The sequence below is a fragment of the Aegilops tauschii genome, chromosome 3 (genome assembly GCF_002575655.3).
Source record: "Aegilops tauschii subsp. strangulata cultivar AL8/78 chromosome 3, Aet v6.0, whole genome shotgun sequence".
Lineage (NCBI taxonomy): Eukaryota > Viridiplantae > Streptophyta > Magnoliopsida > Poales > Poaceae > Aegilops > Aegilops tauschii.
In genome coordinates, this window is record NC_053037.3 from 357,730,655 (window position 1) to 357,739,985 (window position 9,331).

At 42.7% G+C, this 9,331-nt stretch overlaps 2 long non-coding RNA genes across 3 annotated transcripts; one reads left to right on the plus strand and one right to left on the minus strand.

Moving 5' to 3' along the window:
* Positions 1 to 440: 440 nt before the first annotated feature.
* Positions 441 to 5,165, plus strand: LOC109781136 (uncharacterized). The gene is made up of 2 exons (XR_002237187.4): positions 441 to 3,053; positions 4,134 to 5,165. It is a non-coding gene; the product is annotated as an uncharacterized lncRNA (long non-coding RNA).
* An 893-nt stretch (positions 5,166 to 6,058) lies between these two features.
* LOC109781135 (uncharacterized) lies at positions 6,059 to 9,331 on the minus strand. Of its 2 annotated transcripts, none has more exons than XR_005773019.3 (2): positions 8,457 to 9,331; positions 6,059 to 6,431 (listed from the first exon to the last, which is right to left on the minus strand). It is a non-coding gene; the product is annotated as an uncharacterized lncRNA (long non-coding RNA). The 2 variants fall into 2 exon arrangements; XR_006672232.2 differs by having other exon boundaries at positions 6,059 to 7,524.

Genomic DNA, 9,331 nt, shown 5'->3' on the forward strand with positions numbered 1-9,331 from the left:
AATTGGATTAATTCACTCCAAATCGATCATTAGTGTTTATTGAGAAAATTAGCAAGAAAACCGGTAGATTTTTGGGGCGCCCAAAGAATGTGATGGCAATTCCAAAACAAAACTTGAAATGTGGTGGTTTTTTACAATTCACTCCTTTTTTGGCAAACTATCCTTCTGCGGCTGGGGACGAAGCCATTATGCATGGTCGTACCTGTTGGTCACGCGAGATGTCCAACTTCAGATTACAATAACAAACGGGTCATGTACTCTATTCTTCAGTTTTTTTCCTGTGAGTGCTAATTATAAGGAAAAGATCACATCAACAGTACACAGGCCAAATAATAAAGCACAAGTACGTAGCAGGAAAGGGAGAGTTTGGTTTTAAGGGTCGATCCCCTTTCCTCCAAACACTCAGTGATAGCATTTTACTTTTTCCGTCTGAAATGACATCCATCTGTTCAATATATACATAGAGAGAGTGGGTTTATTCTAATAACACCCCTTAAGAGTCTTATTCTGCTAACATTATTCTGCTAACACCCACACCTCCCACCTTATCCTCTCGTCATCACCCACCTCTCTCTCCCGTCCCCGTGCTCCTCCCTCCACTCCCCACGAGCTCCCCTTCCCAGCCCCGCCACTCCATCCCTCTCCCAGCGCCGCCGCACGACCTCCCGTCGCAGGACCACCCCAACCACTTCCTACCGCGCGGCGGTGACCCACCTACCCCCGACCACCTCCCACGCGGCGGCACGCCCACCCCCGACCACCTCCCACGCGGCGGCGCGCACACCCCCGACCACCTCCCACCACGCGGCAGCGCGACCACCCCCGACCACCTCCCACCACGCAGCGGCGCGCCCACCCCCGACCACCTCCCACCACGCGGCAGCGCGCCCGCCCCCGTCGCGGCCTGCGCCCCACCCTCGACTAACCGCTGCCGGCGCACCTCACCATGACCTCCGCGGCTCCCTGGCGTTGGATCCGGCCAAGCCGTGCCGAAATCGAGCACCCCGTTCTTCCTCCTTTCTCTAACCTATGTTCATCCCTGAGATCTCGTCTCTCTCTCACAGCAGGATGTCGTCGGTTGCCGCTCCTCACGCCCAGGCGCCGCTGCCCTCGTCAGATCCGGCGCCTCTGACCGGGTCCATCCCTTCCACAGCCTCGCCGACACCTCCCCGTGCAGGATCCCGACGGTCACGCCATTGATGATGCGAGTATGGCCGCATCTCCCCCCCCCCCCCCCCCCCCCCCCCCCCCGTCACAGCTCCCCTCCTCCGCCTAAAGCACACCGCCAGTAGCACGCCCGCAGTCCTCCGGTGCGAGGGCTTGCAGTCCGGCGGCCCACCGGCCATGGACTCCGGCGGGGGTGGTGAGGACATGGCCATCCCAAGGAGGCAGCGGTGACGCCTTACAGCCCAAGGAAGGGCAGGACAGCAGTCCGGCCGCCCACCCCCAGCCCCCGTGCAGTTGGCGTGGTGCGTCCGGTGCAGTGCGGAACGCGTGTGCGTGGGTGCGCAGTTCTGGCGAGGTCAAAGAACTCCCTCTTCCTCGTCCCATGGCCGATCCAAGGTGCTCCACGTCGACGTACAGGAAAACAATGGGAGCGACGGCGAGGATGGTCTTTTGGTTCACTGATTTTGTTTTTTGCGGTTGAAAATCGTCAGGGCCTTATCATACTGTAGTTTACTTTTCCTCAAGGTGCTCGCCGCCGACGTACTGCGGTTTGCTATGAGTTGTTCTTCCGGTTGAATTTGCAGGGTTTTTCCAGTGAATTTTTAAAAGGAAATCAGTTCCTTTTCCTGAGGTGTGAAGTTTACTTGTGCATATTTCCATGTAATTTTGCACTTAGTCCTGCAGTGCACTCGATGCGGTAAGCTCTGACCGTGCCCGCAGTTTAGATGGGAGCTTAATGAGGTTCACATTCAAATGTACTGCTCAACAGTGGTTCAGCAACTCATCCCGTGCAGCTCGGTTTGCACAGGCATGCGGTTTGGTGTATCGCCGCGTGCAGCTCGGGGGTGTGCAGGCGTACAGTTTGTGCATGGGTGTTTTTTTAAGTTAAATGAAACTGCAAGTTGTGCATCCTGGGGGTTTGATGTGTGTGCGGCATTGACCATGCAGTACTCGGATGAACACATGTCTCTTGCAGTTAGGCAAACGTGTGAGTGCAGTATGACATGTAATTTCTGGGGGGGTTGCATTTTTCTTCTGATTTTGTTGTGCCATGCGATGTGTGGTTGCTGGACGTGCTTATTTTCTAGGTACTATTGTTTGTGTCTAGAGGTTCGTTTCATCATTCTCAAGCGGTTCATTTTGAAGAAAGAAAAGGATAGTTAGAAAAAGAAACTAATGCAGTACACTGGCCTTTACTCCGGAGTTCGGACGCGTTAACACAAAAAAGAAAAAAATGACAAAAATAGAAGAATGCAGTGCACTAGCCTCTACTCTGGAGTTCGGACTTGTTTCATCATTCTCAAGTGGTTCATTTTGAAGAAAGAAAAGGATAGTTAGAAAAAGAAACTAATGCAGTACACTAGCCTCTACTCTGGAGTTCGGACGCGTTAACACAAAAAAGAAAAAAAATGACAAAAATAGAAGAATGCAGTGCACTTGGCTCGCCACTACAGTCCCATAAGTGCGGTTTTCATTATGTAAAAAAAAACAACAACTCGTATGAGAAAAATAACGTCCGACAAAAGAAATTATGCAGCTCGCTTGCTCATCCGATGCAGTGCGGTTTTCATTCTGAGGCAGTGCGGTCGGTTGTATGATGTTGTTCATCCCGTAAGTGCAAAAAAATTGTTACGAAAGCGAAAAAAAGTAATGCGGTTCACTTCTTGATAGTGTTGTGGTTTATTTACACCCGATGTGAAGTGCACTCTACTTCCTCGTCCTTAAAAAAATACGTTTGGATAAAATAAACCATGCAGTTCTCTAACACGTCTGCTGCAGTGCGGTTTTTCGTCCGATGCAGCAGCAACATCTATTCCACGCCCCTACTTCAACCAGCTGGACGAGGCTCCATGGCCTTCGTGTCCTAGCTTCTACTCTCTGGACAGGTTTATCTCTTTTCCTCTTTCCTTCTCTCCCTCTGTTGTATGTGTGTGCATGCGTGTGTTCTTCTTGTTAATCATTACTGGTGTTCAGATTAATTGGCATGTCATGCAGGACGAGTATTGTGCAAGAAGCCCCATTAGTAAAGTATAAAGACCAGGAGTCAATTTACATCTTATTATCTGACCATCTTAGATATTTCCTTTGTCCTTTGTATAAGTTTATTCCCAATTAGGAATCAGCTACTATACCACAGTAGCATTTATCTCATTCTGAATCTGGAACGTATTTTAGAAATCCCCCATTAGTAATGTATAAAGACCAGAGGTCAATTTACATGTTATCTGACCATCTTAGATATTTCCCTATTAGCTAGGTTTATGATTTTGCTTTATCCTGTGTATAAGTTTATTACCAATTAGGAATCAGGTATTGTACCACAGTAGCATTTATCTCATTCTGAATTTGGAATGTATTTTAGAGAAATCCCATATAAATTATTTAATTTATGACATAATTGGAGAATCATCAAACAAAATTTGTTGATTTGATGGTTGCAAACCTAGATGTTTCCATTTTTCAAATGCCATGTAATGTTTCTCATAGGCTCGACATATACATGTTGGCCTAAATCTGCATTTGTGCTTGGCTGTCTATCTAAATTCAGTTTCTTCCTATATTTTTGCTGGTTCAATGGTGCATTTCTCTCAGAACTTAGGTGTACTGTTGTTAGCTGAATTTAATCGTAGAATGATCTTCTTTCCATGTCATGCAAAAACAGCAACCTTCTCTTCTTTATATTGTTATTTAAAATAGGTTATAGGTATACTGTTGTTAGCTAATGCAAGTACAATTTAGTGATTACTATTTAGTTGCCTTTCAGAGCCTGCGAGTTTATAACTAAAAGATACTGGAGCACCAAACTTATGAAGGCTAATTGGCTAATTAATCAAAAGGAAAGAAGAAATGAATAATATTTTTCTTTTGTAAAATATTGCAGCATGCATCATTATGCTTTTGTTTTTTTATCAATATATGTTCCATGCCTTTATGGCAGATTTGAAAGTGATATGCTTGCCTTTTAGGGTGTTACTATGGCAGAGAAAAGGAGAGCTGAGATCAAGGTGCCATTTTGAAGCGATGCAAACCTTGCATGTATGCACAATTTCAGGTCACAATACTTTGATAGTGAGGTAAAGCTACCTATCGCCAACCTTTTGTGTTCAGATCTGAGAGAAATAACCAAGAGAAAGGAAGAAGGTAAGGTATGTGCCCACTAAACTCCTAAGGAGGTAAGGCTGTTGTTTGGAGCATTAGGCCACAGAAGCAATGTCCATATTTATGCTATATGCTACTTGTAGTGAGGCGAAGAAAATACTTTACAAGCCCTCAGAGCGCTCTTTCCATATTTCCATACAAAAGGATCATTGTCAAGCAAAGATGAGTTGACTGAATTTTTGGCACATTCATTCTCATGACTTCAATTGATTTGATTATCTGCGATGGAATTGATTATGACAATAATGGCAACATGGTCAGAATACTTGCTGTTGTTGGACCAAGGGGATGCTCTGATGCTTCTGTTGTTTCGTTGCACATCCTTGTTAGCTATATCTCTTAGTTCATTGTGAATTGCGATACTACTTTTCTCATGAGATATATTGGTCACAATAAAATGTTAAACAACTCTACACCTTATTTACAAATTCTCATCGCAGGTGCGAGTACTCCTCAAAGGATCTATTTGAGATTGCATGGAAGTCATGCGAGAAAGAAGCGAATTCTATGCCAACCCTACTGTGTGTATATGTGAAACGACTAAAGATGACCCCTCTGCTGCAGGAGCGAAGAATTCCGAAGATGATCCCACTAGGACAGAAGAGGTGATTGATATTGGGGCTGGCGATGATTCTTTTGTCAGATGGAAGGATACTGAGCTAGAGGAGATCCTGATTAGTTGAGTTATTGTGCAGCTCAAAGAAATTAGCTTTTGCATACCAGTGGTGTATGTGGTATACTAAAAATTCAGAGAATTTCCGATTTTATTTGGACGGATTTTGGTGTGTGCAAGAACTTTACTTCTTAATATAGCGTACTGCATCTTATTTTGGCCTGCACTGTGTTTCACTGAATTTTCGTTGGAATCCGGGAATTTCAGAGGTTTTTTCCCCTTTTTGTTTCCAGATTGCACACTTTAATTGTATTTTAGACTCCATACGTCACATTCGAGATTTGACCTTCAAGGTTTCATATTACACAATATTTCATATTATATTTTGAAAGGAATCAGAAAAACAATCACATATTTGAATTCTTTATAATAATCAATCGAGTATATATACCTCCTTTCAAAACATCCATGTGTATTTTGTATAGAAAAAAAATACATTATACACTGATCATACAGACACTAGATCCTCTCAATACAAAACATGTCAGCATCTACAATTTCATTAGTACACCATTGGCTTGCGACTTCCTGCATCCTTCATCTTTTTGTTGACACTAAAAAACAAGACTTCCTACATCCTTCATCTAATACAACATATTGTCCCCCTAATCAGAGCTCCTGAATCTTGTATAAATGAGTTTTTGTGTCATAGAAGAACTAAGACACATACTATCGTATTGTAATTACTCCTATAGTGCCACGGAATCGAACAGATAGAACTTACCTCATGGAGAACGCTGAAGACGAGAACTGAGAAAAAAGGGTTTCCTTCGCATTGATAGTATTCAGAGAAATAGTGCATTCTGATTTGGCATATCAGGAATCTTTTTGTTTGTGGTCTATAACTATCAAAATGAACCGATAGACAACCATCTGGCAAAATACTAGAGGAAGATACAGACATGAAGAATATCCGAAACCAAGAAATAAACACAATTTTTCTCGGATACACTCAACAAAGATACTTGTTGACAAGCCTATTACAATCTGCTGAAAAGCACACACAAATTAGAACAAACTTCCAGTGGTACTTCTACAAGTAAATTCGACAAGCTCTCACATGGAACGATTTTATCGATAGAATATTTTGAAAGGTAAATGCATTGCACCCCAATCAAGTATTCACTATACATCATGAAAAATATGGCGGTGAAATCTTTGCCCTTTTGTTAGAAATTTTGCTTTTTGTCAGACTAAATAACCAAAGAACAGCTGAATGACATGTTCAATCCATGGCATAAAAATTTAGAATTCTTCAACTTCTTATGGAACTGGTAGCTTCAGTTGGGCTTCTGAATTCGCGGCGATCATCAACAGGTTGAGCAGCTGAACGTGCTTGTGGTTGTGCTCATTCTCATAAGTGACATGAGCATCCCGGCATTACCGCAATACAGCACCATGTGCTTTCTCGCGGTCCTTGCAGCTGCTGCATCTGTAGAACCCCCTTGCAATCTATTAGTTCATACTGAGTTACATTATTTAGTTACCACCTAAAACGAAAGGGTTCTTAACTCATCTTATGCTAAGTAACATGCATGAAAGCCCTATAGCACAATGCTGATGGGTCAAACATATGAAGCTTTGGTAATATGCACGCCCAACAGTTCTAAACAAGAAATCAACACATAGATAACCTGAGTAAGAAATGAAACTGTGGGGTTTTCCATTAAAATTTCCTTTAGTGAAAACATTGTAAACAGAACATGGTATTCTGAAGACAACAACCCAGCCAGAAAAACAAGGAAATAAGGATTATTCTAAGTTTTAACTTCTAAGGTTGAAAAGAAAAGTAATATTTAAGGTAAAAATTGGAAATACTTCACTTTCATATGAGAGCTAACTTGAGGTTGAAACGAATCTTCTTGTTAGATCCATGCATAACAGAGCCAAAAGATCTAGAAACACGTTCATATGAGAGCTAACTACTTCACTTTCTTTTGCATGGAGAGAGTCATCTATTCCTGAATAACAAAATTCAGCATCCAATTGATTGATAAGCTTTTAGTCCTCAAAACATGCATTCATGAATTTCTATCCAAACATGTATACTGCAAGTTCTAACATTCTACATTGCCCAAACTATATATGGACCAGGATGCAAATGAGCAAATGTCCAACTGTCTTTTGAGTTCCTTGCAGATTGCAAAAGAAAACAAGAAAAGTGAAGCAGCTGCTAATTTGCATTACTAATTGTTGACTAAAAGATTATCATCTTTTTTCAACTGTGAAGTGAAAAGTAGCATACCCGGGGAAAGCCTTTGGTGATATAATTTTTACCAGAGAATTAATGATATAATTTCATAAATTTTATATAGAAATCAATGGTGGCACACAAGCAACTGAAAATTGATAGGAAACTCTACAAGAAGTATGTGAAGTATTTACTTCAAATCCAACATGAGGTATATCTACTTTAAATCCATACCTGGATGATAGGAAAGTCACATGTGCACTCTAAACAGACAGAAATCCCCAAAATAATTTCTTTTATCTCTAGTAGGAAATTTTAGCAGCACCTCCAGAATCTACATTAAGTACTAACATTACAATAACATTTGGAGGAGCACTAGCTATAGGTATGACTCTGAGTAATAGAAGTGTAGAACACGGAATTTTCTGAACAATACAAGTGTATTTGCAGCGACACTTACACATCATGCAATGTGGTACAGACCTACATTCTGGAACAAATTCTTTCTCCCATTGCTTCCCAAAAAAAGGGCAAGGAAAATCCAATGGGTTTGATAAGGCTATCAGGCTATAGAACCAAAATTGATTCACAAAAGGAGAATTCTGCAGAGGAAAAAATAGTATGTTTCGATGGAGTTCATCATCATTGATGACAGTAGGTAGAGCCGGTGAGGCCTCACCTCATCCCTACAACAAAAATATTGAACTCTTGAACTAAAGAACGAGTCGTGCTTCAATCTAAGGAAGCATCAAGAAACAACACTAGTTGGAGATATATACTTTTCTTTGGGATTGGATATTGGCATCTCCTTGAGAATCAGGAAACAATAGAAAGAACTTACAACAAAATTAAAATCTAGCCAATACCCAAACTACAAGCTGAGGAAAATTGTAACCAGCTAGATGCTCAGGTCGCAGCCATGCTAGTGTTCTGGCAGACGCCACAGGACAAATTCTCATATTATGAGACCTTAGCATAATAAGTATTTTAATTTCACACAGCATTCGTCCTGCTATCATCACAATTGGCACAAGTAAATCCTTCACAAGTGATTGCCCATCACTACTTACCAACCCCATTTAGATACACAAGTAATCTGATGCACTCTTGACGACACAAAAGAAATTTAGTCTGTCAAAAATAGGTAAATTCACCAGGGGGTGGAAGCAGTCATGTTCGAGAGAGGCAAGGTGCGGAGCTTGAGCTCATGGGCGCATGAATTAGGAGAAGTGAACAAATAGAAGAGGAGGTCGATGATATATATACCATGATGACTCAACGGGGGCCGGCGAGATCTCTGGATCCTTTCAACCAAGGAGACGAGGGTGGGAGAGGAGAGAAACACAGTCCTGAGCTCGCGGAGTGCGTCGACACGATCGAGCGCCGCCCTGGCGTTGAGGTCGAGGTCAGACTTGGCGCTGCCGCTTCCGCTGAATTGGATCCCGCCCGGATCCCGCTGGCATGACTACCTATTCTCCTTCTGCAAAGCCACCGCAGCTAGTTCGCCGCCGCAGGGATACAGTGACATGCTCCGCTGGCCTCCGAGGAAAAGGAACCGCCATGGCTGGCGCGGAGCAGGTCGGGGGTAGCGGCGGTGAACAGTCCGTCTGACGGAGACGGTTTGGAAAGTGGCAGAGACCTCCCACCGTCCCACGATCCATAGAGTGGGGTTTCTCCCTATTATTTTTGCAGTAAGAGACGTAGGTAAATTTACCTCACAAGTCCGGTTTCTTTTTTTGGCTAGGCCTATGCGTGAGGTAAATTTACGTTGCAACCATTCTTTCTTCTCTGGAGCGTGTGGTTCGGCTGGGGTGAGGAATAAGAATTCCTCACCCAGGGTTTAGACTGGACTGAAGAGTGAGAATATACTTGATATACAAAGTAGATTTTGCCATTTTTGAGGGCTTCAGGTCTGTCATTCCACTTTGCAAGCTGTTGATAGTACTTCAGGAATAACATTTAGTGACGGCCAAAATCTACTAATGTGTGTTTATCAACAATCTTAACACACTCATTCTATTATTATGCGATGCAAGAAAGATGTAAATATCTTCGATCTGAACATGTTCTAGATTGTACATACTTTTGCGTACATTTAAATTCATGAGATGATGTTATGAAATTTAAACCTTTCGGCCTAA